The 17,241-nt window shown below is 38.5% G+C and overlaps 1 protein-coding gene across 1 annotated transcript in view; it reads right to left on the reverse strand.

The window, feature by feature from the left end:
- Positions 1 to 17,241, reverse strand: part of DLGAP1 (DLG associated protein 1) — a 1,249,700-nt gene that overhangs the window by 876,235 nt on the left and 356,224 nt on the right. The window lies entirely within an intron of this gene.

The following is a 17,241-nucleotide window of genomic DNA, read 5'->3' on the forward strand; positions in this document are numbered from 1 at the left end:
CAACTATAAATAAAAAATAAAATTTTTAAAAAACCACAGTAAAAACCCACATTTTTTATACTTTGCATCCTTCTAAAAAATGATGATTGACGTTTCAATTTCTGTAGGTTTGAGGCATTCAGGGGGTAGGCTTGAAATGTTATGGTGAATCCACTATCTGGGTGGGTCCACTAAAGGCAGCAATCTGTTGGGGATCACGGGTGTTATGTAATCACTACATGTGTTTCCAAAACACATCGTTTTATTGGTTCATAATAAGGCACTCTAATGCCTATTATCTTAAAATAACCACCATTCTATTTCCTTCAAAATCCTCTGGTGTGGCTATGGTTGGTTCACCTGGATGGACTTTTTGCTCTTCTTATTTGAGGACCCCCAGGTAGCAGCATTTACTGCTGGTTGGGCTGGAATGTCCAAGGTGGCTTCACTGATATGTCTGGTGGCCTGATGTGGTTGGTTCTAGAAGACAGGGCTCAGCTGTAGCAATGGGATGGCTGGGCCTCTCTCCCTCAATGTAGTCTTGGGGTCTCGCCCTCTCCACTAGGCCGCTACATTGTTCTCTTCAGCAGGGTAGCTGGCTGTCCCGTGTGGTCTTTCAGGACTTATAAAAGTGCAAAACCAGAAGATAACAAAGAGTTTTTAAGGCTTAGGCCTGGATTGGCAAAATATAACAAAGATGAGACAGAAACGGGAGTACTGAAAGAGACAATTCATTCAAAAGGATTTGGGAAGGCATGTAACGGACACTAGACCATAGCGATTATGAAATCTAGACAGATCCGTGTTTCCAATTGCCCTGGCTCTGGGCCAGGGAGCAAATTTTACTTCCTGAGAGTGATTCTTCTAATCAGTCAGCTCTGTCCTCTGGACTCTTGGTTCTAATTTCTGAGCTTATGCTTCTTTTTCCATGAGAAATGGCCTGAGTGGGCAACTTAAGGAAATTTCTGTCTGCTTTCTATTCTTGTAGTTCAAGGGCTCAGAGGTCTCTTTTCTTTTTTTTTTTCTCTCTTTTTTTTCTCTCTTTTCTTATTCAACTGTCTCTTTACCCTTTAGTCTGAGCTGGTAGAGCCCCTATGAACTTTTAAGCCATCTAGGTATTATGGTATGACCTGCTCCACTAGACAGAAGCCATAAGCACAAATCTCTTCAAGATAAGCCCCTCTCTACTTGGGCTATGGGCCAGCCTGCCATGGGACAACACCCTTAAGATTCTTAGATGTTCTCTTAGACACCCTATTATCTATCAGAGGTGGTCTATAAGGAATGCCCTCAGATTTTCAGAAACCTTTTGTCTAGATGATACGGCCGGCACACTCGCCTTACATTTTCCTGAGGTTTTCACAAAGGGTCTTACAGGTGTAACCTGTACTTGATCTTTACCTGAGGTTCCATTTTGCTATAGATGTCATCTTAGCACGGAGGTCTATTATTATTTTTGAGAGTCTTTTTACAGGAGATACTTGGGGTGAGAAGCCATTGTATTTTCAGACTTAGCAAGCCTTGATTTCATTACATTCCTCTAAATTCTGTTTGCAAACTGAATTCTTTAGCTCATCTCAGGCCTCCCATACTTCATCAAAGGGGGCCAAAATAAGTCCATGGGCAGTTTCAATTTTCGGTCTGGAAACCTCCATAGCTAAAATGACAAGTTCCTTAGATGTCTCTTCCATCTTCCACGTCATCTCAGGCCGCTGTTTTATGAATTTCCTATTGTTGTACAACTCGAGTTCCCTTTTCTTCAGCCTCTCATCCTGATGTCCATACTTTCCAGGTTCCATTAACAATACCTTCAGGCCCTTCCACTCTCTACGTGCTGCGTAATAACAAAACCAATACCACATTTTTTTTTTTTTTGCTATGGCAGTACCCACTTCTGCTATCAGTTTCCATTTTGATTGTCTGCTGCCGTGTAATAAACCACCCCAAAACTTTGTAACCTTTAAAAAAACACACACACACACGATTTTACTATCTCTCATGATTTAAGAATTGACTAGAACTCAGCTGGATGGTTCTTCTGCTGATCTGGGTCTGGTCTGGGTCTGTTTTGTTGCTGCAGCTAGATGGTGCTGAGGCTGGAACCTCCAGGATGTCTTTATTCACGTGACTGTGACTCTGTTCTTGGGACAGATGGAACTCTGGGCTCAGTTGGAACACTGAGGTGTCTGGACCTCCGTCTCTCTCTGCATGTGGTTCCAGATCTTCTCCCCTCCAAATGGCTTTTCTACATGGTCTTGTCCCATAGTCTAGCATGGAAACCAGATTTCTTAATTGGTGGCTCAGACCTTCCTAAATTACAAAAAGTTGAGGGGGTCAGGTCTCCTTAAAGATTAGGTCTGAAAATGGCACAACGTCACTTCTGCCACATCCTACTGGTTAAAGCAACTCACCTAGACTCAATGTGGCAGGTAACTAAAAATGGCTTGAGAACAGAAACGAATGGTTCATTGGGGATCATTTTTGCAGACGAGCTACCATACGTGTTAATATAAATGTGTTACTATTAGACAATGTTGGTCTCTGTATTACCTAAAATAATATTTTGCTTCACCAGTGGTATGCAATTTACTCTTTGGGGAACATTTGTTTACCGGTGTTACCCTTGTGTCGTATATTTACCTAGCATCACCAAAACCAGTAATAAACATTTAGGGCAATTTAAATAGTACAATGTAGCATGAAATGATTTAACTATCTTTTCAAAGATTTTATAGTTATTAATGAATTGCCTTTTTTCTTAATGTGCTGCAGACACTTCCTATTCTAGTCAAAACAGAGTAGTCTCCCGCAAGCAATGTGATAAAAATGGTTTAGACAGACTGTCAAAATCTTCTTTAAGAGAGTTCAGGGGCACTCAATAATCTTAAGACAGAAGTGGGTGATATCTATTGGTTAAGAATAGAGTGGAAAATACGTATGACAATTTATTTGTAAAAAAGTAATATGCTTCTTTACACAGCTTTACAAAATAGGTATGAAATTGCCTGAAGTCCATTTATTTTGCTGTTTGAAGTAAAATACCATTTTAAAATAAGCTTTACAGAAGACAACAAATATGCCAGGCAGCTGAAAGAGAATATTTGTAATATGTCTTCAAAACACATAATTAAGTTTCACCAAAAGTGAATTTTTGGTAAACAGAGGTGCCAAGTAAGCTATTACTGTTGCAAAATGCAACTCTTGTGTTGATTTGCTATTGACAATAATGGCTACCACATTTCAAGCTACATGATACATATAATTACTAATTTTATCAAGGCTTTTTTTCTTAAAGTCAAGTTATTCATAATATGAGTCTATATTTAAATATTTAAAATTTTGCATAATTTTGATGTTTAAATATTTTTAATTTAACTATTTTACATAATCCTTTTCTCTTAAATGGCAAAAATTCCTTCTGGGATGCTTTTCATGCACAAGGAAGTAAACTGTTTCAAAACCTAGTTTGTAATTAGTAGCACTAACTGGTTGTAGTGCTATTGCTGGTCGTAGTCCATAGTAACTGTACCTCTGTTAAACGTTTTCTTATTTCTTGTCAGAAATTTCTCTTAATGTATACTTAACTCGTTAAAACAAAACACTTGCTTGCCAAGTATCAGAAAAAAAGACATACTCAACAGACAATTATGTTGTCAGTGATGTGATTTTTACCCAAGTATTCTACAGCACACAACCCTCATGTACACTCATACTTAACTAATGCAAATTCGATTTTGTTCACTCATTCATTCACAAGCAGTTACTTAACATATACTATAAGCCATGCACAATTCTAGGTACTAGAGTATTTGAATGCCCAGGACAGCTCATAAACGAAGGAGCCTAGTGTCTGCTGGAAGAGCTTAACTGGTAATAACTTATATCTGAGTATAAAACATGGGATTGTCCCCTCCTTACTGTCTTTCAGAAAAAGTGTAATAATTTTATATTTGAGTCCTGATATAGTCTTCCATATTAGAGAACACTCTCTCAATGACTTTATTTTGAAAGTTGACACTTAAGGAAGGCACCACCCGAACTGTCAACAGTCTCTTTGGCTTCTTAGAGAGGTCATCTCTCTAAAGTAAAAGTGGGCAAAGAAATTTAATGCAAATTTGCTAACTATTCTTGGGGGTGTTATCATGGTTTTGAGTATTGAATGTCATTAGGAAAACAACAGAGTGAAAAATTATCTGTGGGGACCACAAATCTACATCCACAGGAAGAATTAAAGAAAGAAGAACTGTTGAAGTGCTGTGCAAATGAGTCTTTGAGTCCTCAAATTTCCAGTTACAATACCATACCTGGGTCAAACATCTGCATCTCAAGCAATAATCATGTTAGATCATTCAAAACACATTTTTAGTGATGATGAAGATACATTTTTAAAAAAAAGAATGTACAGAGTTGAATAAAATATTTTCAGGAAATGTTATACAGGAAAAATATCAGAATTTTCTTATTTTTTAGTTTATATTATTTTTAATACTAAGAATTTCAGACACCCAGAAAAGTACAATGAGAACATAACAAACCATGTGCCCACCACCCAACTTTAGCAAACCCTAACATTTTTGTTCATGTTCCAGATGACTTTTAATTTTAATGAAGTTAACTTATAGATCAATTTTTTCTTTGTTGGATCATATTTCAGTGTCGTATCTAAAAAGTTATCACCCAACCCAAGGTCATTACAGATTTTCCCCTATGTTATCTTCTAGAAGTTGTGTAGTTTTGTATTTTACATTTAGGCTAATGATCTATTTTGAGCTAATTTTTGTGAAAGGAGAAAAGTCTGTGTCTAGATTCATTTTTCTGCATGTTCATGTACATTTGTTAAAGCAAAACTTATTGAAAAAACTATCCTTTCTCCATTGAATTTCCTTTGCTTCTTTGTCAAAGATATGTTAACAATATCCGGGCTCTATTCTGTTCCATTGATCTATGTGTCTATTCTTTCACCAATACCACACTGTCCTGATTACTGTAGCATTATACTAAATCCAGGTAGTACTTTGTTATGGAAGCCCTAAGAAACTGATATAGATTTTGGTGCCAGGAGTGGGATGCTGCTCTAACAAATACCTAAAAATGGTGAAGTGTTTTGGAATTGACTAATGGGTAGGGACTGGAAAAATTTTGTGGTGCGTGATAGAAAAACTTAGATTGCCTCGAAGAGACTGTTGTTAGAAATACTGACATAAACGGTGATTTTGGTGAGGACTCAGAAAGAAGTGAGAAATACAGAAAAAGCTTTTATATTGGCAAATTCATATGTCAACATGAACAGAATATGTAGAGAAATATTCAAAGTGCTTCTGGTAAGGTCTCAGGTGGAGATGAGTAACATGTTATTGGAAACTGAATCAAAGATGATGCTAGTTATAAAGTGGCAGAGAACTTGACTACATTGTCTTCTGCTGTTGGGTGAAAAGTAGAATTTGTAAGGGATGAACCTGGATATTTAGCTGAGATTTCCAAGAAAAGTGTAGAAGGTGCAGTCTTCTTTCTTCTTGCTGCTCATAGTAAAAAAGGCAGGGGAAAGAGATAACTTGAGGAAGGAACTGCTAAGCAAAAAGGAACCAGAATTTGATGGCTGGGAAAGTTCTAAGCCTATTCAGAGAGCTGGAAATAGAGCCAAGGTTATGTCTGGTTAATCTTTTGGTGAAGAGATTAGGCATGTGACTCATAGGTCCATCAACCATCTCAGCAGAAACATTGCCAGATTGGACTAACAGTGGAAGAGATGCATGCAGTGAGGAGATGCAATGTGATCACACAGCCCTGTGATGCTCTTCAAATACAAGCCCAGGGATAACAAGCACTGCCAGCAACCACCAGAAGTGAGACTAGAGAACATGGGCATGCCACCACGTTGATTTTAAACCTGTAGCCTTCAAAGAGTGAAAAACATTTTTGTTGTTTTAAGTTCCCTGGTTTGTAGTAATTTGTTATGGCAGCCCTAGGAAATGATACAAGAAATTTTATGGTGATGAAGAAATTGGAATTCTTCAGAATAATAGATTTGAATGTAGAAGCCATTAGACAACAGCCTACACCTATGAATATCCAGTTGGTATCCAGACTATAATCTCAAGGAATAAAAGTTAACTTAATTGTCTCATTTTTCCAAAGCTAAGCAGTTTAATTCTCGTTTTGGCTTCTCTTCTGTAAATCCACACAATCAAGGTTTCATTGTCTAGCCCAAGCAGTTTATAAACATGTTGTCATAAAGACAAACTTGTCCATGAGAAGAATTTTGGTTAACTTTTAATTTTTTAATAAGTTCATAAGTAGAATTCTTACGGTAGAAACTGTTTATATTTTTCAGACATGTCTTTATTCCCTTCCTATTCTTATGATAATTCCAGGAAATAAATGCCATATTTTTAAAATTAAAAAAAATTTAACTTAAAATCTCACACAATCAAGAGAAAGTGTGATATTATACTTTCAGGGGACAACAACAGTGGTGAGGAATACATTTTACATTCAATTTCAAATTAAATTAAATTTCACAAAATATTAATTCCTACTGCACATGATACAATCTGACTTGTCTATCCTGTCCTATCCTATCCTATCCTTTTCTCTTTGATGTCATAAAAGAGGGATTACCATGACCAACCAAGCTGATTTCATGAATCAATTTCTGGAAAGTATTGTGTATGGAAAACGCTACTCGAGCACTCCCTAACTTTCTCACACTCCCTAACTTTCTTACACTTTATTTCTAGTGAAGTAGAGCTAAAAGGAGTCTGTACTCCACTAGAAATAAACATGGCTTCAGTTTCTTAAATTATGTTTTATTCTTGTCTATTGCTCTTAATACTATAAACAGTCTTTTAATAGAAAAATATTGAGTCATCAATATGGTACCTAAAGCACAGTGCCTTCCATGAATAATTTGACATATGATCATCTATTATTTTCATGTTCATTATGTAAAGAGAACAGGGAGGTTTTCAATCTGTCCAAGTGTTTATGACTAAATGTTATTATCTTGATAAAACTTGCCAAGGTGGTAAAACAGATAAGGCAGAAAATAGCCATGTTTTGATGCCATGTGCTCCTGGTACAGATTCAGCTCTTGTTTATCATGGAAAGAGGGAATGAGAAAACCACTGAAATTAGAGAGAATTTGAATTGACTTTAAGAAAACAGTGATTGGATGGGGTGCTTCAAGATGGCGGAGGAGGAAGACATGGAGATCACCTTCCTCCCCACAAATATATCAAAAATACATCTACATGTGGAACAACTCCTACAGAACACCTACTAAACACTGGCAGAAGACCTCAGACTTCCCAAAAGGCAAGCAACCCCCCACGTACCTGGGTAGGGCAAAAGGAAAAAGAAAAAACAGAGACAAAAGAATAGGGTTGGGACCTGCCCCTCGGGGAGGGAGTTGTGAAGGAGGAAAAGTTTCCACACACTAGGAAGTCCTTCACTGGTGGAGATGGGGAGTGGGTAGGGGGGAAGCTTCGGAGCCACAGAGGAGAGCACAGCAACAGGGGTGCAGAGAGCAAAGCGGACAGACTCCCGCACAAGATCGGTGCTGACCAACACTCACCAGCCTGAGAGACTTGTCTGCTCGCCTGCCGGGGCGGGTGGGGGCTGAGAGCTGAGGCTCCAGCTTTGGAGGTAAGATCCCAGGGAGAGGACTGGGGTTGGCTGCATGAACACAGCCTGAAGGGGGCTAGTGCTCCACAGCTAACTGCGAGGGAGTCTGGGAAAAAGTCTGGAACTGTCTAAGAGTCAAGAGACAATTGTTTCCTGGTGTGCAAAGAGAGGGGATTCAGAGCCCCACCGAAACGAGCTTCAGAGACAGGCATGAACCGTGGTTATCAGGGCGGACACCTGAGACAGGCATGAAATGCTAACGCTGCTACTGCAGCCACCAAAAATCCTGTGTGCAAGCAGAGGTCACTATACACACCTCCCCTCCCAGCAGCCTATGCAGCCCGCCATGGCCAGGGTCCCGTGATCCAAGGTCAACTTCCTCAGAAGGACACACGGTGCCCCCCAGGTGGTTCCAACATCATGCTGGCCTCTGCCGCCACAGGCTAGCCCCTCATTCCATACCCCTCCCACCCCTCAGCCTGAGTGAGCCAGAGCCCCCTAATCAGCCGCTCCTTTAACGCCCTACTGTCTGGGCAGGAACAAACGCCCTCAGGCGACCTACATGCAGAGGCGGGGCCAAATCCAAAACTGAGCCCCAGGAGCTGTGCGAACAAAGAAGAGAAAGGGAAATTTCTCCGTGCAGCCTCAGGGAAAGCAGATTAAATCCCCACAGTCAACTTGATGTACCCTTCATATATGGAATACCTGAATAGACAACGAATCATCTGAAAATTGAGGCGGTGGACCTTGGGAGCAACTGTAGAGTTAGGGTTTGCTGTCTGCAACTGACTTGTTTCTGATTTTTATCTTTATCATAGTATAGTTTTTAGCATTTAATATCATTGGTGGGATTATTTACTGGTTTGGTTGCTCTCCTTTTTTTAAATTACTTTTTAAAACCTTTTTTATTTTAATTTTTTCTTTTAATTATTTTATTTTATTTTTATTTTTTAAATTTATTTATTTATTTTCTTTCTTTTTTTCTCCCTCTTCTTCTGAGCCATGTGGGTGACAGGGTCTTCAGCTCTGCACTGGTATCAGGCCTGAGCCTCTGAGGTGGGAGAGCCGAGTTCAGGACACTGGACCACCAGAGACCACCCGGCACCACATAATATCAATCAGCAAGACCTCTCCCAGAGATTTCCATCTCAATGCTAAGACCCAGCTCCACTCAAAGACCAGTGCTGGACACGCCATGACAAACAACAAGCAAGACAGGAACACAACCCCACCCATTAGCAGAGAAGCTACCTAAAATCATACTAAGTTCACAGACACCCCAAAACACATCACCGGACACTGCTCTGCCCACCAGAAAGACAAGTTCCAGCTCCACCCACCAGAACACAGTCCCCTCCACCAGGAAGCCTACACAACCCACTGAACCAACCTTACCCACTGGGGGGCAGACACAAAAAGAACAGGAACTACGAACCTGCAGCCTGTGAAAAGGAGACCCCAAACACAGTAAGTTAAGCAAAATGAGAAGACAGACAAATATGTAGCAGATGAACAAGCAAGGTAAACACCCACCAGACCAACCAAATGAAGAGGAAATAGGAAGTCTACCTGAAAAAGAATTCAGAGTAATGATACTAAAAATGATCCTAAATCTTAGGAAACAGAATGGAGAAAATAAAAGAAACATTTAACAAGGACCTAGAAGAACTAAAGAGCCAACAAACAATGATGAACAACACAATAAATGAAATTAAAAATTCTCTAGGAGGAATGAATAGCAGAAGAACGGATAAGTGACCTGAAAGATAAAAAAGTGGAAATAACTACCACAGAGAAGAATAAAGAAAAAAGAATGTAAAGAGTTGAGGACAGTCTCAGAGACCTCTGGGACAACATTAATCATACCATCATTGGAACTACAGGGGTTCAGAAGAAGAAGAGAAAAAGAAATAGTCTGAGAAAATATTTCAAGAGATTATAGTTGAAAACTTCCCTAACATGGGAAAGGAAAGAGTTAAGTCCAGGAAGCACAGAGAGTACCATACAGGATAAATCCAAGGAGAAACACGTCAAGACACATATTAATCGAACTATCAAAAATTAATTAAAACGAAAAAATATTAAAAGCAGCAAAGGAAAAACAACAAATAACATACAAGGGAATCCCCATAAGGTTAACAGCTGATCTTTCAGCAGAAACTCTACAAAGCCAGAAGGGAGTGGCAGGAGATATTTAAAGTGATGAAAGGGGAAAATATACAACCAAGATTACTCTACCCAGCAAGGACCTCATTCAGATTCGACAGAGAAATTAAAAGCTTTACAGACAAGGAAAAGCTAAGAGAATTCAGCACCACCAAACCAGCTTTACAACAAATGCTAAAGGAACTTCTCTAGGCCGGAAACACAAGAAAAGGAAAAGACCTACAATAACAAACCCAAAACAATTAAGAAAATGGGAACAGGAACATACATATTGATAACTACCTTAAACATAAATGGATTAAATGCTCCCACCAAAAAACATAGACTGGCTGAATGGATACAAAAACAAGACCTGTATACATACTGTCTACAAGAGACCCACTTCAGACCTAGGGACACATACAGACTGAAAGTGAGGGGATGGAAAATGATATTCCATGCAAATGGAAAGCAAAAGAAAGCTGGAGTAGCAATTCTCATATCAGAAAAAATAGACTTGAAAATAGACTATTACAAGAGACAAAGAAGCACACTACATAATGATCAATAGATCAATCCAAGAAGAAAATATAACAATTGTAATATTTATGCACCCAACATAGGAGCACCTCAATACATAAGGCAAATGTTAACAGCCATGAAAGGGGAAATTGACAGTAACACAATCATACTAGGGGACTTTAACACCCCACTTTCACCAATGGACAGATCATCCAAAATGAAAATAAATAAGGAAACACAAGGTTTAAATGATACATTAAACAAGATGGAATTAATTGATATTTACAGGATATTTCTTCCTAAAAGAACAGGATACACTTTCTTCTCAAGTGCTTATGTAATATTCCCCAGGACAGATCATATCCTGGGACACAAATCAAGCCTTGGTAAACTTGAGAAAATTGTAATCGTATCAAGTATCTTTTCCGACCACAACACTATGAGACTAGACATCTATTACAGGAAAAAATTGTAAAAAATACAAACACATGGAGGCTAAATAGTATGCTACTAAATAACCAAGAGATCACTGAAGCTATCAAAGAGTTAATAAAAAAAAATACCTGAAACCAATGATAGTGAAAACATGACGAAAGAAAACCTATGGGATGGAGCAAAAGCAGTTCTAAGAGGGAAGTTTATGGCAAAACAATCCTACCTCAAGAAACAAGAAACATCTCAAATAAACAACCTAACCTTACACCTAAAGCAATGAGAGAAAGAAGAACAAAAAAAACCCCAAAGTTAGCAGAAGGAAAGAAATCATAAAAATCAGATCAGATATAAATGAAAAAGAAATGAAGAAATAATAGCAATGATCAATAAATCTAAAACCTGGTTCTTTGAGAGGATAAAACTGATAAATCATTAGCCAGACTCATCAAGAAAAAAAGGGAGAAGACTCATATCAACAGAAGTAGAAATGAAAAAGAAGTAACAACTGACACTGCAGAAATACCAAGTATCATGAGAGATTACTACAAGCAATTATACGCCAATAAAATGGACAACCTGGAAGAAATGGACAAATTCTTAGAAATGCACAAGCTTTGAGACTGAACCAGGAAGAAATACAAAATATAAACAGACCAATCACAAGCACTGAAATTGAAACTGTGATTATAAATCTTCCAACAAACAAAAGCCCAGGACCAGATGGCCTCACAGGCGAATTCTATCAAAAATTTAGAAAAGAGCTAACACCTATCCTTCTTAAACTCTTCCAAAGTACAGCAGAGGGAGGAACATTTTACAAGGCCACCATCACCTTGATACCAAAACCAAACAAGATGTCACAAAAAAAGAAAACTACAAGCCAATATCACTGATGAATATAGATGCAAAATTCCTCAACAAAATACTAGTAAACAGAATCAAACAGCACAATAAAAGGATCATACACCATGATCAAATGGGGTTTATCCCAGGAATGCAAAGATTCTTCAAAATACGCAAGTCAGTCGATGTGATACACCATATTAACAAATTGAAGAATAAAAACCATATGATAATCTCAATCGATGCGGAAAAACCTTTCGACAAAATTCAACACCAATTTATGATAAAATGTCTCCAGAAAGTAGGCATAGAGGGAACTCACCTCAACATAATAAATTCCATTTATGACAAATGCACAGCCAACATCGTTCTCAATGGTGAAAAACTGAAACCATTTCCACTAAGATCAGGAAAGGAAAAGGCTGTCCACTCTCACCACTATTATTCAACATAGCTTTGGAAGTTTTACCCACAGCAATAAGAGAAGAAAAAGAAATAAAATGAATCTAAATCAGAAAAGAAGAAGTAAAACTGTCATTGTCTGTAGATGACAAGATACTATACATAGAGAATCCTAAAGATGCTACCAGAAAACTACTAGAGCTAATCAATGAATTTGGTAAAGTGGCAGGATACAAAATTAATACACAGAAATCTCTTGCATTCCTATACACTCAGGATGAATAATCTGAAAGACAAATTAAGGAAACCCTCCCATTTACCACTGCAACCAAAAGAATAAAATACCTAGGAATAAACCTACCTAAGGAGACAAAAGACCTGTACTCAGAAAACTATAAGACACTGATGAAAGAAATTAAAGATGATACAAACAGACAGAGAGATATACCATGTTCTTGGATTGGAAGAATCAACATTGTGAAAATGAATATATTACCCAAAGCAATCTGCAGATTCAATGCAATCCCTATCAAACTACCACTGGCATTTTTCACAGAACTAGAAACAAAAAATTTCACAATTTGTATGGAAACACAAAAGACCCCAAATAGTCAAAGCAATCTTGAGAAAGAAAAATGGAGCTGGAGGGATCAGGCTCCCAGATTTCAGGCTATACTACAAAGCTACAGTAATCAAGACAGTATGGTACTGGCACAAAAACAGAAACATAGATCAATGGAAGAGGATAGAAAGCCCATTGATAAACCCATGCACATATAGTCACCTTATCTTTGATAAAGGAGGCAAGAATATACAATGGAGAAAAGACAGCCTCTTCAGTAAGTGGTGCTGGGAAAACTGGACAGCTACATGTAAAAGAATGAAATGAGAACACTCCCTAACACTATACACAAAAATAAACTCAAAATGGATTAAAGACTTAAATGTAAGGCCAGATGCTATCAAACTCTTAGAGGAAAACATAGGCAGAACATTCTATGACATAAATCACAGCAAGATCCCTTTTGACCCACCTCCTAGAGAAATGGAAAGAAAAACAAAAATAAACAAATGGGACCTAATGAAACTTCAAAGCTTTTGCACAGCAAAGGAAACCATAAACAAGACCAAAAGACAACCCTCAGAATGGGAGAAAATATTTGCAAATGAAGCAACTGACAAAGGATTAATTTCCAAAATATACAACCAGCAAAGGCAGATCAATATCAAAAAAAAACAAAAACAAACATCCCAATTCAAAAATGGGTAGAAGATCTAAAGAGATATTTCTCCAAAGAAGATATCATCAAAAAATCTACAGGGCTTCCCTGGTGGCGCAGTGGTTGAGAGTCCACCTTCCGATGCAGGGGACAGGGGGTTGTGCCCCAGTCCAGGAAGAACCCACATGCCGCGGAGCAGCTGGGCCCGTGAGCCATGGCCGCTGAGCCTGTGCATCCGGAGCCTGTGCTCTGCAATGGGAGAGGCCACAACAGTGAGAGGCCCGTGTACCGCAAAAAAAAAAAAAAAATCTACGAACAATAAATGCTGGAGAGGGTGTGGAGAAAAGGGAACCCTCCTGCACTGTTGGTGGTAATGTAAATTGATACAGCCACTATGGAGAACAGTATGCAGGTTCCTCAAAAAGCTTAAAATAGAACTACCATATGACCCAACCATCCCACTACTGGGCATATACCTTGAGAAAACCATAATTCAAAAAGAGTCATGTACTACAACGTTTATGGCAGCTCTATTTACAATAGCCAGGACATGGAAGCAACTTAAGTGTCCATCAACAGATGCATGGATAAAGAAAATGTGGCACATATATGCAATGGAATAATACTCAGCAATAAAAAGAAATGAAATTGAGTTATGTGGAGCGAGGTGGATCGGCCTGGAGAGTGTGATACAGAGTGAAGTTAGTCAGAAAGAGAAAAAACAAATACCGTATGCTAACACATATATATATAGAATCTAAAAATAAAAAATGATTCTGAAGAACCTAGGGGCAGAACAGGAATAAAGACACAGACATAGAGAATGGACCTGAGGACATGGGGAGGAGGAAGGGTAAGCTGGGATGAAGTGAGAGAGTAGCATTGACATGTATACACTACCAAATGTAAAATAGATAGCTAGTGGGAAGCAGCCACATAGAACAGGGAGATCAGCTCGGTGCTTTGTGTCCACCTAGAGGGGTGGGTTAGGGAGGGTGGGAGGGAGATGCAACAGGGAGGGGATACGTGGATATATGTATACGTATAGGTGATTCAGTTTGTTACACAGCAGAAACTAACACAACACTGTAAAGCAATTATACTCCAATAAAGATGTAAAACTAAATAAATAAGTAAAGCTTAAAATATGATGATTTGAGAAAATACAATACAATAGTGATTGGCAGTTGTAGGACATTAGTGGTAATCTACTCATTAACTATGGATGTCACCATGGACACCAGTGCAGTACAAAAAATCATGAGTGGGAGAAAAAAATTATGAGAACCAAGAATAGTATCTTTACATAAAGTATGTATTTCTGAAAGATAATTATTTACTTGCAATTTTCTGAGTTTTTCTTTTGTTTCAGTCTCTGATTTTTTAAATGTCGAAGTCCCTCCTAGCAGAAGCAGGAAAAGAGCTTGATAGAAGCAATATTAACAGCTATTTGCATTCAACCCTATGATCCTTTCTTTTCATCAATTTGCAAAAACCTCTAATGTTTACAAAACTGATTAGAAGACACACGGGCTGTCCTTTAGAATAACCAGTCTTACAAATGGTACGCTCCTTCAATGTTATATATTGTTTGTTTTAGTGCAAACACAAATACTGTAATCTTGCTTTTGAAGAAATTATATCAACCAGTCATTCAGCTCTATTGTTAAATATTTCATTTATACATTTATATTTTCATTTATTTCATAGATGAATGTTATAAAATGATAATGAAATTCTGAAATAAATGTATATAATATATGTCTAATGTCATGGTCCAAGTTTGCTATTGTGTTCAGAGACACAAATGGGAAATTTGTCATGATTTTGTTCTGGGCATGATATTTACATGCAATGGAAGACAAGACCATAAAGCAGAGAAAGAAAAACTGGAAGATTGGTAGAGCAGAACACATATCAGTCAGGGTACAATCAGGCAAGAAGAACCAGTAGGTGAGGGTGTGAGTGAGTGTGTGCCCGTATGCATTTGTTTGGGGGGATTGGCTTACACAATTGTGGGGGTTTATTAAGCATCTCTGTAAGACCAGTGTCTCCTCCTATAACGCTAGATCTTGAAGTTAGCAAGGCAGGCAATCAAAAGGAGTATGGAGGCAAATGGGGAAGACCAAAAGCAGGATAGAGTCCATACGCCTGAGCTGGAAACACACATGGATGGGCTGAGTCCATGTCCTGTTGGCTCTGCCCTTGGTGATGAACACAGAAGTCATTCCCTTTGTCATGAAGCTAAGACACGTAGCACAGGAGGCGGAGAGCTAAAGGAGGTTCCAAGAAAAGGTGAAGCGATGGTAGATTCAGCTACTTTTCACGCCAGCGAGGTGCGTCAGCAGATCTGCAACAATGTGTTCTGAACTACACAGTGTTGCTGCTTACTTTCTGCCTTCCAAGTAGCGCGAGGGTATCCCTTGTGGCTGAGTCTTTTCCTCAGTTGTCCCTTCCAGGTATGGTTAAAAGTTTCTCCTCTGTATCCTCTTTATAGACCTTTTTTTGTCTTTAAAAAATTTTTTTACTGGTGTATAGTTGATTTACAATGTTGTGCTAGTTTCAGGTATACAGCAAAGTGACTCAGTTATACATATACTACATATATCCACTCTTTTTTCAATTCTTTTCCCATAAAGGTCACAACAGAGTATTGAATAGAGTTCCCTGTGCTATACAGCAGGTCCTTATTAGTTATCTATTTTATATTTAGTAGTGTGTACATGTCAATCCCAATCTCCCAATTTATCCCTCCCCCACCCTTACCCCCTGGTAACCATAAGTTTGTTTTCTAATTCTGTAACTCTATTTCTATTTTGTAGATAAGTTCATTTGTACCCTTTTTTTTTAGTTTCCACATATTAGTGATATCATATTTGTCTTTCTCTGTCTGACTTACTATGACAATCTCTAGGTCCATCCATGTTACTGCAAATGGCATTATTTTGTTCTTCTCTCTGGCTGAGTAATATTCCATTGTGTATATGTACCACATCTTCTTTATCCATTCCTCTGTTCATAGCGCTTTGCAAATTAAAATAATAGTTATCATGAACTGAACATTTGCTATATGTTCGATATATCAGGCATATATGTTGTCTCATTTAATCCTCAAATACTTCTTGTGAGGTAAAGTACATTAATAACCCAATTTTTCAGAATGAAGAAACCAAGCCTTTAAAAGGGTCATAAATATATATGAGGCTATAATGCTAAACTATTGACAGGATGGAAACGCAGATCTTCGTGTCTAGGGTCATTCTCACACTCTGAAATTCCGCACCATGCCTGGCTTTATTATGCCACACATGTGAGTAAACTCTGATTATTTCTATCTATATGTGTCTGTTTTTTCCAGCACACTGGAAACTCCTTAAAGGCAAGAGAATGTCTTACTTTTTTCTCTTCTCAGGTCAATTTGTATTTCCTCTTATAATTTTATCATTCTATAGCCAGATTATTATTTTTTCATTGTAAAAACAGAATAAAAGCTAATTTTAAGGTAACTTCTGTAAATTATGATAAAATGCTTTTTTATGGCAGTAACTTTTGGGCAGATAATTATGACTATAAAAGCTTCAAGAAGATTCCAGAAGCTTAACAGATTTTTAATTGCCTAAAAACATTCATCAGTTCTTTGGAGTGATAAACGACCATCGTGCTCTTGTGCATAAAATTTCAGCCCCCTCATATTTTATAATGACTGGCCCACGGCTACCAGCATAATCACTGGGAGAAGTGACTGCTGTCAGGCACCAGAGAAGTGCTAACAAGAAGGCTATTTCCCTTCATCCTGAAAACAACAGCACAAAGAAAATGGATGCTTTGGTGATGACAAGATGATAAAGAAATAAAATTAAAAGGAAATTAGGGGGCTTCTCTGGTGGCGCAGTGGTTGAGGGTCCGCCTGTCGATGCAGGGGACGCGGGTTCGTGCCCCAGTCCGGGAGGATCCCACATGCCGCGGAGCGGCTGCGCCCGTGGGCCATGGCCACTGAGTCTGCGCATCCGGAGCCTGTTGCTCCGCGGCGGGAGGGGCCACAGCAGTGAGAGGCCCGCGTATGGCAAAAAAA

Source organism: Globicephala melas, chromosome 13 (genome assembly GCF_963455315.2).
Source record: "Globicephala melas chromosome 13, mGloMel1.2, whole genome shotgun sequence".
In the NCBI taxonomy this organism is placed as follows: domain Eukaryota; kingdom Metazoa; phylum Chordata; class Mammalia; order Artiodactyla; family Delphinidae; genus Globicephala; species Globicephala melas.